This window comes from Silurus meridionalis, chromosome 2 (assembly GCF_014805685.1).
Source record: "Silurus meridionalis isolate SWU-2019-XX chromosome 2, ASM1480568v1, whole genome shotgun sequence".
NCBI classification, from domain to species: Eukaryota; Metazoa; Chordata; class Actinopteri; order Siluriformes; family Siluridae; genus Silurus; species Silurus meridionalis.
Genome location: NC_060885.1, coordinates 18,025,882 through 18,039,083, shown reverse-complemented (window position 1 = coordinate 18,039,083; position 13,202 = coordinate 18,025,882).

Below are 13,202 nucleotides of genomic sequence, written 5' to 3'. Positions count from 1 at the left end.
AAATAAAAAAAAACATCAAGTAAACATCAGTTCTGTGTAAATAAATGGCGTGTTGATTATAGAAGTCAACAGAGAGAATGGCCAGATGGGTTTGAGCTGACCGAAAGGCTACAGTAACTCAGATTACCACACACAAATGTGGTGAGCAGAAAAGCATCTCAGAAAGACCTGTCAGTCCCCCTTTTGTTGGCAGTTGACAACTGACAAACAAATTAATATAGCCTGGCCTGAAGAATTTCAATTATTAATATGGCACAGATTGTCAGAATTGGGCCAAAACAACATGAATCTATAGGTCCAGCCTGGTCTGTGTGGACAGTCTAGGCTGGTGGATATGTGGTGTAATGGTGGAAGATATTCTTGGCACACCTTGAGCCTGTTAATACCAATCGATCATCATTAAAAGTTGCTGAATATGTGCATCTGTTTATGGCCACAGTTTACCCGTATTCTAATGGCTCTCACAACCCCAATTCCAAAATTGTCGGGACATAAAATTGTATTTTATTTACAATAGAGAATACAAATATATAAAATGTTTAAAGTAATGGAATGTATAGTATAGTAATTATAAAATAAATTAATAAAACATTTTGGGCATGGCAACGCTAGAAAAAAGGTGGGACAGGGCCATGATTGTCACTGTGTAGCATCCCGATTTTTTTTCAATAACAAGCCATATACACCTGGGAAATGAGGAGAGCAGGTACTCAAGATTTGTCAGAGGAATGTTGTCCCAATTGTGTCTGATACAGGATTCCACCTACTGAACAGTCCTGGGTCTTCTTTTTAATATTTTTCATTTCACAATGTGACAAATGTTTACGAATGGTGATGGTCTCGACTGCATTCAGAGCAGTTTAGCACCCTGACTCTTTTACAACAAAACCATGCTGTCGTAATAGATGCAGTATGTGGTTTACTTTTTCTTCTTCTTCTTCTTCTTCTTCTTCTTCTTCTTCTTTTTTTCTTCTTCTTCTTCTTTTGGCTTCTCCCATTAGGGGTCGCCACAGCGGATAATACGTATCCATACTCCCCTTTCCTCTACATCTGCCTCTTTCAAACCAACTACCTGCATGTCTTCCCTCACCACATCCAAAAACCTACTCCTTGGCCTTCCTGGTGGCTCCATCCTCAGCATTCTCCTACCTTTATAACCCATGTCCCTCCTTTGCACATGTCCACCATCTCAAACCATCTCAATCTCACCTCCCTCACCTTGTCTCCAAAACATCCTTCATGTGCTGTCCCGCTGATAAACTCATTTTTAAACCTGTCCAACGTCACTCCCATCGTCACTCCCAATGAAAAACATCTTCAGCTCTGCTACCTCCAGCTCCACCTCCTGTCTTTTAGTCAATGCCACTGTCTCTAAACCATACAACATAGCAAAGTTTACTATTAGTAATAATAAACATAGTTTACTATTATCTTGCTGAAATATGCAAGGCCTTTCCTGATAAAGACAACAAATGTTGCTTTAAAATCTGTATATACCTTTCAGCATTGATGGTGCCTTGTTAGACTTGAAAACTGCCCATTCAATAGGCACACCCATACCACCAGAGATACAGGCTTTCGAACTGAGTGCTAATAACAAGTGGATGATCCCACTCTTCCTTAGTCTGAAGGACACAGTGTCCATGGTTTTCAAAGAGCATTTTACATTTTAATTTGTCTGACCACAGAGCAGTTTTGCATGTTGCCTCAGTACATTTTAAATGTAGCTTTATGGATCATGTTCTTCTTTGCATGGTAGAATTTATGAATGACATGATGAACTGTGTTCACAGACATTAATTCTGGATGTATTTTTGAGCCAATGCAGTGATCGCTACTACAGAATCATTTTCCAATATAGATTTTTACCCTTGTAAATAAAATGTTCCACACAGAGTGTTCTCCAGTTTGTACTCCATCCAGAGGTAGGGCATTAGGATGAATCGGGTAGATCTGAAAAAAGAAAGGGACAGAATCACTGGTCACTAGGACCTCAGGAGCATGTTAAACTCAACAGAGAGAGAAAGCATAAAATTAGTGTAGAGGGTACTAGTACTGTGTGACCAGGGTGCAAGTAGGGACTCCAGCAAGACTAGCTATGGCAGCATAACTAAAACTTTACACGTCAAAAATTACCGTATTTTTTTTCTTTAAAATGGTAAATTTCCGCAGTTTTTTGTTTTCTATTATGTATTCTATGTTCTATTGTAAATAAAATATGGGTTTAGAAGATTTGCAAATCATTGCATTTTGTTGGTTTTGTACTACCAATATACCTGTCAAATGTAAGCAAATTTAAGCAAATTTAATCTAAAACTAGTTTCACAATCATGATAATGAGGTACAGTAACTGTTCAAACTCATCAGTAGCCTAGTTGATGCTTGTACTTGTATTTACTTTGCTGTTTTTTTTTTTTTTTCAGTTTTATTAGAACTATTTCATTAATTCATTTGATTTAAATTAATCAAATAAATGGTAGTATATTTATAAGAATCATTAGTTATAAAACAGTTACTAAACTCTTGGTTAAAGATAATTTCTGACCTAGCATATGTTTACATTTGCCAACATCAGCAGTTCAACTGACTACGAATGAATAAACAGTCTACACAAATTTATATTTATATTGCCCGGATGGCAAACATCTTTAACAAAGAATTCTATTAAACATAATAAGGCATAAAGCAAATTATAGAGTACTTTTTTAATTAAATTAGTTAGCAGGTGGAATCAGGAAGTTTGTAGTAGGATCAGATTTCAGGCAGCAGAATCAGGAAGTGAATCTAGTTCTAGTTAAACAGAAGGTTAAAACACAAACATATTCCAGAAAGAAACCCACCAGAGAAACACAGGCTTATATGCAAGATGGAATATGCATCTATTTTTACTATTGTTTTACTAGTACAAATTATTAATGCCTGTTGCCCCTGCTGGATCTTAGGATACTAATGATTGCTCTCCATGTATCCTGATCTTGGGCCATTTGCTCCAACTAACTTCAGTTGTAGCCTGGTCTCTTCATGTACATATCTCAGGTGTTGGTGTTTCTTGGCTGGACCCTTGTCCTTATGTGTTCATTGCACATGTGTGATACTGTGAGAAGGTTTGTGGAGGGTATGACTGACCCATCTCCAGGGTTTCTGGAAGATGTCATCTTTTGCAGGCTGCTGTTTAATTCCATAACTCCTGTCTTTCAAATTTTATCAGCCCAGTGGTTCCAGTGAATACTTGGTTTGATGCCAACAGTTTATGCTGTTCAAATGTGTCAGGCCTTGAATCCAGAAAATAATGTTGGTAAATGACTAGAACCAGTAAACTTGAAAATGACAAAAATAAATACTTTACAGCAGCAGTATCAACAGATGTGTATGACATGAATCCAGTGTTGGCACTAGCTATAAGCAGAGCAGGCAATTGCATATAGGGTTCCACAACCCTAAGAATAAATGTTCAGTGTTTCTCAAACTGAGGGCTGTAGCCCACTGAGGGGCCACCAGATGTCGCTCGGGGGGCCCCATAAAAATTCTAGAATCTAGATTAGAAAATTATTTTTTAAAAATGATTTTACGTGTATGTAAGGATTGTCAACCTATGTGAACAATGATGAATGAAAAAAATAGAAATATTAAAAAACAATAAAATAATATAGATTTTATGCAGGACACTAAGCTGAAACATTACCAAAACATCTGTTGATGTACTAGTGCACAAAACGGTTAGCTATGAACATGCTGATAAATGCTAAGGTTCTTTAAAATGGATACGTTTTTAGATAGAGGATGCAGCATCTCAGCTGAAAAGGTTAAACCAGAAGAGACTTGAATGAAAAAAAAAACCGAAACAGCTTAAATTTGTACATAAAATATGGCTATATGCAATCCAGTGACAGCAGACCACAGTGTACACTGTGCTTGAAGATTGTGTCCATTGAAGCGCTAAAACCATAAAACTCAACCGACATCACATACCAACTCATCCAGGGCATTCGAATAAAAGTAAGGATTTTTTTCCAGGGAAAGAAAGAATAAATCACACAGAAGGTACGACTGACTAACATCATGACAATACCTGAGAAAGCACAGCAAGTATCGTACTGTATCTTGCAGCCATGCGAATAGACAAATGCAAAAAGCCCCACATGATCGTGAAGGAATAAATACTTCCAGCAGCAGTGGATATGTGTAGAGTGATGGTCGGAGAGAAGGCCGCAAACTAGATTAAATCCATACCGCTGTCCAAACGACACAGTGAGGATCAAAGACATTTCTTTGAATGTGAAATTTTAACTTTGATTGATTACGATTGTGTGAGCAGTTCACGCTTCAGTTTGATGAATGTACAGACGTTAGCAGGGCTGCACAGATGTTAGTGTACTTTCAATATTTATGGGACATAAAATTATGGAAGATTTGTTATTTTTAAAAGAACTCGTGGGGAGAGCTACAGGAGAGGAAAATTTCAAAATGTTGGACACTTTCATGTTAAAAGAACATCTGAGTTTGGAAAATACGTGTCGATTTGAGTTTTGGCGCTTAAATTAAAGCTGTAAATCCAAAGATCGCAGCCACTCACTGTATGCTTCATCGTCAAGCACTTGCATCGAAGTCAATGGCACCTGATCTGCATGATGTGTTGAAAGTAGTAGTAACGTCTGTCAACTTCGTGAAGCCAAAACCGCTGAAGTTACGTCTCTTCGCAAAACTATGCACAGAGACGGGAGCAGCTTGTGATCGGCTACTGCGCCATTCAGAGGTGCGGTGGCTCTCACGTGGAAAGGGTTTAGAGCAAGTGTTCAAACTGAGACATGAGCTTCATGAATTTTTTAAAGAACATAAACCTGATCTAGAGCTGTTCTTTTCTGACCAACATGGATGGCAAAACAAGCCCACCTTGCATTTTCAGTTGTCTCAATGGACTGAATCTGTCCAATCAGAGATGTTATTCCACAATATTGGACTCAAGTGACAAAATAAATGCATTCAGGAAAAAAATTGGGTACATCAGCTACAAAGAGGCATCATTGACATGTTTCCATTGGATACAAAGGCATGGGAGTGGACTTCATGCTTAACACCATTACCAGTCACTTCAATAAATTAACATTTAAGTCACTACTTTACAGACACATTGCTCTTCAGGCCATGAGAATATTGCTGCCTTTCCCAACAGCATATATTTGTGAGACATCTTTCTTAGTCATGATGGCAATAAAGTCATAATACAGGGCACGGCTTAATCTGGAAGATGACTTAAGAGTTTGTCTGTCCCCAATAACACCCAGAATTGATAAGCTCTGCAAAGAAAGACAGACTCACCCATCCCACTAAGGCAGGTTGTGTGTATTTGTACAGTGGTTACTAAATTGATGTGTCTGCATTGCATTATTTCTTTTATATTTATAAACTTGGATAATATTGTAAATTTCTTTTATATTGTAAAACTATTTCTTTTTAAGCAAACTAGAATTTTTTGTGTTTTGAAAAAAATATTGCTGAAATAACTAAACTCTAAAAAAAACTGTTGAGCCTCTGACATTTTACTACTTTAATATCTAAAAACGTTAATGAACTTTTATTTATTTTTACAAATTATATGTAAATTAACTTTTCAGAATTCATCTTCCACTATGGACCTTATAAATTACTGTTCGGTATTTAATACTTTTAATACTTTTCACACAATGTTATTTTTAACTGTCAAAACTACTATTTGATATATTTGATGAAATGTGTATATTCAACTTTAGAGAAATAAGACTACAAACAGAATTGCTGTTCTGCCATTGTACAAATTCATGAATGTAATTCAAGTACAAGTTTAAGTTTGAAGATGTTTTGCATCAGGGGTTTTCTTTTGGGGGCCACAAGAGGATTCACCCAAAACAAGGGGGCCTCCTGCTGAAAACGTTTGAGAACCACTGCACTAGTTCACCAATCAAAACCGTTGGATATGGGTTAGGGTTAGGGTTAAGGTTAGGGTCACTCACCTGAAGTGGAACCAGTTAATATCACAGTTTAAATGTGGGTCCCCACCCTTTTGAATGCACGAAGAGACTGTGTACAATTATAAAACAAAATCCAACTTTTCTGCATTCTGACCTGATTGCGCTGAAACAAATGCAACCCCTGGAGGTTGCTAAGCAAGAAGCTAAAGGCATGCAAAGAAAGTGCAGCTTGTGATGCAGCTATGTGAGCTGTCATCATGCATTTTTGATTATAAAGTATTATTAAAATAAACATTATTTTTTGCAGTTGGTTTAAAAAAGAATCAGAATGAGCTTTATGGCCAAGTATGTTTGCACTTACAAGGAATTTGTTTTGGTGACAGAAGTTTCCAGTTGCACTTTTTTTATTTAAAAGTTTAGTTCGTTTTTAGATAAATTGTGCTGTTGTATTTACTAAATAATTACAATTGAAGCATACAAATACAACTGAAGAAGTGAACAATTCATTCTGCTTTATTCTTTACTGTACAAAGTTGGCAAAAATGTCTGTTATCCCAAATAGTGGGTCGGTGTATTACTATAAATACATTTCTGAACAAATTACTAAATGTGCTGGGTGAATTAGTTCATATATAATAATAATTATAATATATAATAATAATAATAATAATAATAATCATAATAATAATAATAATAATAATAATTTAAAAAATCTAAAACTTACTAAAGTTAGCATTTTAAAGTAATCATAAAAACATTATCAGAACTATCAGAAAGGAAAAGCTGTTCCAGATGACCTTTCATCATTTTGTTTTTTTTTTTCCTTTTTTTGTGTTAATTTTAATTAATGATTTATTAATATTCACATATAAGTAAATATATAAGTACTGATAACAGGTATAAATAAAAAGTTTAGAGATTATATTGGCTTCAAGTGCTTTTTATTTATTCTAAAAGGTGGAAGGAAGGAGGCCAGAGCCTCCAATATAAATGTTGCCTCAGGCCTCCAAATGTCTAAAACCGGCCCTACATGAATCAGAGAAATATACAAACATCATCTCTAGCAGAAGCGTCAATATTATATTATTAATAAAATAACCCATGCATTGGGTTATGGAAACCCCATGGGTTTTTTCTGTGCATTACGGTTTTCCTGGTAATTGAGACAAATTGTGTGGAAAATAAAACACCAAATAAAACACCAAAATATAAATGGTTCATGAAAAAGTTTTGAGAACTGTTTTTAACTATTTTGGCTGACCTTTCTTCATGGTGTCCAGGTTTTCTTGAAAAGTCCATCTTGAAAATGGCCTTGTAATATATCTGACCCGAATCAATATCTTCTTTTTATTTAGCCATTGTAGAATGAAAAAACGAAATCCACACAAATATATTTGAGCTTTGCTACAGATGCAGTTTGCGAGCTCTGACTAGTGCACTCTCTGACCATCCAATCAAAGGATGTGAAAATGGTAATGATATTGTACGCAGGAAGCAGCAGAACCACGAGAAAATCTCTGAAATGAAGAGAATAGACTATATATTTAGAATTACTTGTTACATATTCAAGGGAAAAACAATAAATTAAAACGTAAGTCAGTGATTCTAATAGTGTTTAGGCCAACAAGCAAGGCCTAACTGGCCCTTACTGGCCGTGAGTTTTCGGTACAAGGTTTTTGGTTTCGGAGTGCACTTTTTATTATTATTATTCAACTTGAAAACATACACAACACTGGCAGGGGTATAAAGAAGAAACTAAAGTTAGCCTAATGTCACTGTGGCTACTCTGTACCGGCAAAAAGATTTGTTTTGCGCATGCATTAAAAAGCTAAAGAATCAACAAGCGCTAGCATTAGCCACGGACTAGGAAGTGACTAGCGGCTAACGCTAGCACTATGGATTCAAGATTTGGGATTTTTTATTTGTCACAAACATGGTTATATGCAGGATACAACTTGCAGTGGAATAGAAAAAATAACAAAAAAAGAAGAATCTTGAATCCATAGCGTTAGCGCTATTGATTCCTTAGCATGTCCAGCTTCAAGAATTTCTTTTAAAAGGAGAAAATCCTGACAATTCTGCATATCGAGGGAGTGAATGAATGAAGGATGGAAGGAATGAAGACATTTGTTAAAGTTCTGAAATAAGAACAGTTAGGTAGATCATATCTTTAGAACTTAACATTTTAAATGCAAAACACACGCACGCACGCACACACACACACACACACACACACACACACACACACACACACACACACACACACACACAGGCATACATACACATACATGTATTACCCAAATAGGGTCTAACAAATGTAAACTATTAAATTGAATGTTTTCCATTTATTAATTTTATGTAATTAATTAAATGTGACAATTTAATTGATTACTCAATTTAATCAAAATAATAAGTATTTTGCATTAATTTGATTTATTCTATTTTTATAAAGTATTTAAAATTTTATTTTATATATTATTTAACCAAGCAGGCATTTTATTTGAAATTGCTTTGAAAATGTAAACTGTTTAAATGTTGATTATCACAAATAATAATAATAATAATAATGACCTGTGTTCATAAAAAATTACATGCAATTTTATGTTTTGCATTTCTTCCCCCTAATTGTACCGAAATTGAACCAAACCGTGATTTAATAGCCGAGGTATGTACCGAACTGTGAATTCTTATATCTATGTCTATATAAATATGAATATATATATATATAAACATAGCACTGCATGTGGACATACATTATTGACAATGGATTTGTATCAAAACCAGGATATAGTCAGAGATTAACCACTAGAAAAAAAATAAATATTCCATATCTTTGAATTATAATACTTACACTGAACAGGTATGATTTCCTCATAAAATCATGATGCTGATCACCAAAAGCCTTAAAACACACGATTAGTGTTTCTTCTCTAATGATTCAGCTGCTGATCATCAGTTGCTCAATAATGAGATTCAGTAATCTGGTTTTAAGTGGGCTCATTTTCAAATGATGTAAGTTTTGATTTACTCTTGCTGTTAAACCTGCAGTGTTGAATTTCTGCCGACCAAGGGAATAAAGTGTTAATTTTTGCTTACAAGTAGAAATTTCCCAGACATGATCTAATTAATGTTGATTATGTGTTGGCCAGATGCATTCCTTTAAGGAAAGATAAGCTAGACGGTATGGAGGGTGATCTTTCTTGCATGTCTCTAATTCCCTTATTATGTACTGATCGAGGTGTTGCGAAACTCTATATGGTTAATTGAGGTCTGCTTCATTCCTCTCCCATAGACCATTAAAATCAATAGAAAAAAATTTGGAGTTGTTTTTCACAGCATAAGCAAAACAAGTGGAAGTTAAAGGATATTGTATTCTGTTTCAAAGCAATTTACATGATGTCGATTAGAGCCAAACTTAATTGATTTACTCCTCTCCAACCACCACTTCGTGTGTTTGATTTTTTACTGTTACTTGAGTGATATGTTGAAAGCCACGAATATCCTGTGTTAAGGTGCTGCATCTAAAAGCTGTATAAAGGCACATCAGTATGGCTTTGATCTATTACCTCTTATCTCATTTAACACAGATGTAGGAGCACTTATGGACTCTTACCGATGGCTCTTCAGTCAAGATGATTTCCGTTGGAAGAGTAGATCTTCTCACAAGCACTCCTCTCATGGAATATATTGAAAGTCATTAAACTACTATTTCACTTTCTTCTAATGCAACAAGAAGTTATTATTGTGATTTATTTCTAAATGCATTGAAATGAAGTATGGGTCATGCTTATTGTTCAGGTCATTAGGACAACAACATCAACAGTAGCAGCAACAACAACAACAACAATTATAATAATAATAATATAAATAATAATCATCATCATCATTTAAAAAATGAATACTGTACCCCTTTCTCCATATAAATAGAACCATATGGATTTATGGAAAGATGATAAGAAAAATATACAAATAAAAATGAAAAGAATATGTAGAATTTTTATATTTTTGGCAACAGCCTTTAAGGACATCAAACACTTTTTTGTTTGTGTTTTTATTATTGTTATTGTTGTTGTTGCTGTTGTTGTTGAGGTTGTTTTAACGGTTATAACGTCTCCAAATAGACAGACGTTGAAATGTAGTGTTCTTCACCACCTGCTGGAAATATCAGGAATTACATATTCATATTCATCCTGTTTGTTTACTTTTTTTAAAACTCTATTGCCCTCTAGTGGAAACAATGCAGAAAGACACATCAACGTTAAGTAATAATTCATTATTGGTAAATACAAAACAGTAGCAATCAGTTTTTGCATTCAATATTTATACTGTTTTATATACATTGCATATACAATAAATGAAAATTTAAATGTTAAATAAATAATTACAAATGAACATTTTTTTCACTTTGCGTTATATCCTTTTTGTTTGTTTGTATATAAAATTTATGTACAGTGCAAGAAAGTTAGTGATATTATTTATAGGTCTTATATTTCAACCAAAAAATCTTTGCAAGATAAGGATAAATTACAAATAACAGTAAATGTAATTCACTTTGAAAATTGAGGTTGTTTGTTTGGGAGTTGAATCCAGAGGTGAAGATTGAGGAGATACAGTTGTGTTCAAAATTATTCAACCCCCAATGCTGTAAATGGTTTTAGGGAATTTAGTGTACATTTGTAATTGTATTCAGAATGAAATCCTACAAGGACTTCTTAAAGAACCATATGCAACTAAAATGACATCAATTAGTTTTGTAATACAGTAGTAAATGTTTCTTTTGTGAATTCTTCATTGACATAATTATTCAACCCCTTAAAGACTACCACTCTGAAGAACAGAGGTTCAATGAAGTGTTTTCAATCAGGTATTGAAAACACCTGTGGATATCAGGGAGCAGCAATAAAGCCTAATAAGCACCAATTAGGCAGCTTTAAAATGACTGTGATACTCAGCTCCTTCTAGACATTTACTGGTGTGGTTACAAACATGGTGAGGTCAAGAGAATGGTCCAGGAAGACAAGAGAACAGGTGATTACTCTTCACAGGAAGGGCAATGGCTATAAGAAGATTGCAAAGATGTTAAACATACCAAGAGACACCATAGGAAGCATCATTCGCAAATTCAAGGCAAAGGGCACTGTTGAAACGCTACCTGGTCGTGGCAGAAAGAAGATGCTGACTTCGACTGCTGTGCGCTACCTGAAGCGTAGAGTGGAGAAAAGTCCCGTGTGACTGCTGAGGAACTGAGAAAAGATTTGTCAGATGTGGGTACTGAAGTTTCTGCTCAGACAATACGGCGCACCCTGCGTAATGAAGGCCTCCATGCCAGAACTCCCAGGCGCACCCCCTTGCTGTCCCCAAAGAATAAGAAGAGTCGACTGCAGTATGCCAAAAGTCATGTGGACAAACCACAGAAGTTTTGGGATAGTGTTCTGTGGACTGATGAAACAAAATTAGAACTGTTTGGGCCCATGGATCAACGCTATGTTTGGAGGAGGAAGAACAAGGCCTATGAAGAAAAGAACACCTTGCCTACTGTGAAGCATGGCGGGGGGTCAATCATGCTTTGGGGCTGTTTTGCTTCTGCAGGTACTGGGAAGCTTCAGCGTGTGCAAGGTACCATGAATTCTCTTCAGTACCAGGAGATATTGGATGACAATGTGATGCAGTCCGTCACAAACCTGAGGCTTGGAAGGCGTTGGACCTTTCAACAGGACAATGATCCCAAGCATACCTCCAAGTCCACTAGAGCATGGTTGCAGATTAAAGGCTGGAACATTTTGAAGTGGCCATCGCAGTCACCAGACTTAAATCCGATTGAGAACCTCTGGTGGGACTTAAAGAAAGCAGTTGCAGTGCGCAAGCCTAAGAATGTGACTGAACTGGAGGCTTTTGCCCATGATGAATGGGCGAAGATACCCGTAGATCGCTGCAAGACACTTGTGTCAAGCTATGCTTCACGTTTAAAAGCTGTTATAACTGTAAAAGGATGTTGTACTAAGTACTAAGATTGAATGTCACTTGGGGGTTGAATAAAACTGATAATGATGTGAGCTCAGAAAAGACATTTGTGGTTATTTCATTATAAATGTTATGTTATATTTGTCTGACCTACACGTGCTTCTTTGATTTAATTGTAAGCAGGATGACTGAATGATCATAATCAATGTCAAACCGACCAAAACAATCAATTTCAGTGGGGGTTGAATAATTTTGAACACAACTGTATTTCTGGGAGGAACTGCTTCTGCCTTTTACCAGTGATGTGTTGAAAGTACTGTGACTAAATGATTAACATATAAACAATGTTTTACTAAAATCAGCAAAATAAATTGGTTAAGGAAAGTAGTATATAATCTAAAAAAACTTTTTAATTTGTAATTCCACTTTCAGACTGGCCTTTTCAGACCTTTTTTATACAGTGTCTTGTCTCTGTGAATAATGGCCTTGTTTTGTGTTTTATAGATGTTGGTTGCAGTAATGCCATTTCCACAATTCAGTCCATTTCCCCATGCTCTTTACTCTCAAATAACTGCCTCTGCCCTCCACCAGGGAAGGTTTGAATGAAGGTGTGAAGTGTCTTATTGATTCACTAGACATTTCTCAGTGTAATATACATTAATATTCAGTATATTTGGGTTACTATTCTAAGGGGCTATTAATAAATATAATCATGTTGATTGTATTATGCTATGATTTGCATACACACACTAATATAAATGATATATAAACTTCTGCTATGAAACCACCCCTTTTCTACAGCTGCTGTATCTAAATTGCCAAAATGTTATATTAGCTTTAGAGCTTCACTTTAGAATGCTAGGATACAACAAATATTTCACAACTCATCCTGCTTTACCATGTTCTTAGACTCACTCCTAGTATCATCTTATTCAGCAAGTACAATATTATTGTTACACTACTATGTGCTTTAATAACTGTAGACAATATTCACTTAGTACTAATTATAGCGTTCATGCATTACAACATTATGGAGTTTCTTTTTTTAGATGCACTTATCACATTTTCTCCTCTACTGCTACACGTTCCCTTACACATTTCCTGTTGTTGCGAGTTGATATTGTACAGTACACTATCAAATATCAAATATTATTCTTGCATTTATTGTATGTATTTGCTGTCTTGTGTATGTGTTCTACATGTTGCCCAATTAGAACGGCGTCATTTTTTCCATAGTCATGAAAGAAATTTAATAAAGCTGGCATTGACTTATAATAGGTAAGATGTTTATACTGT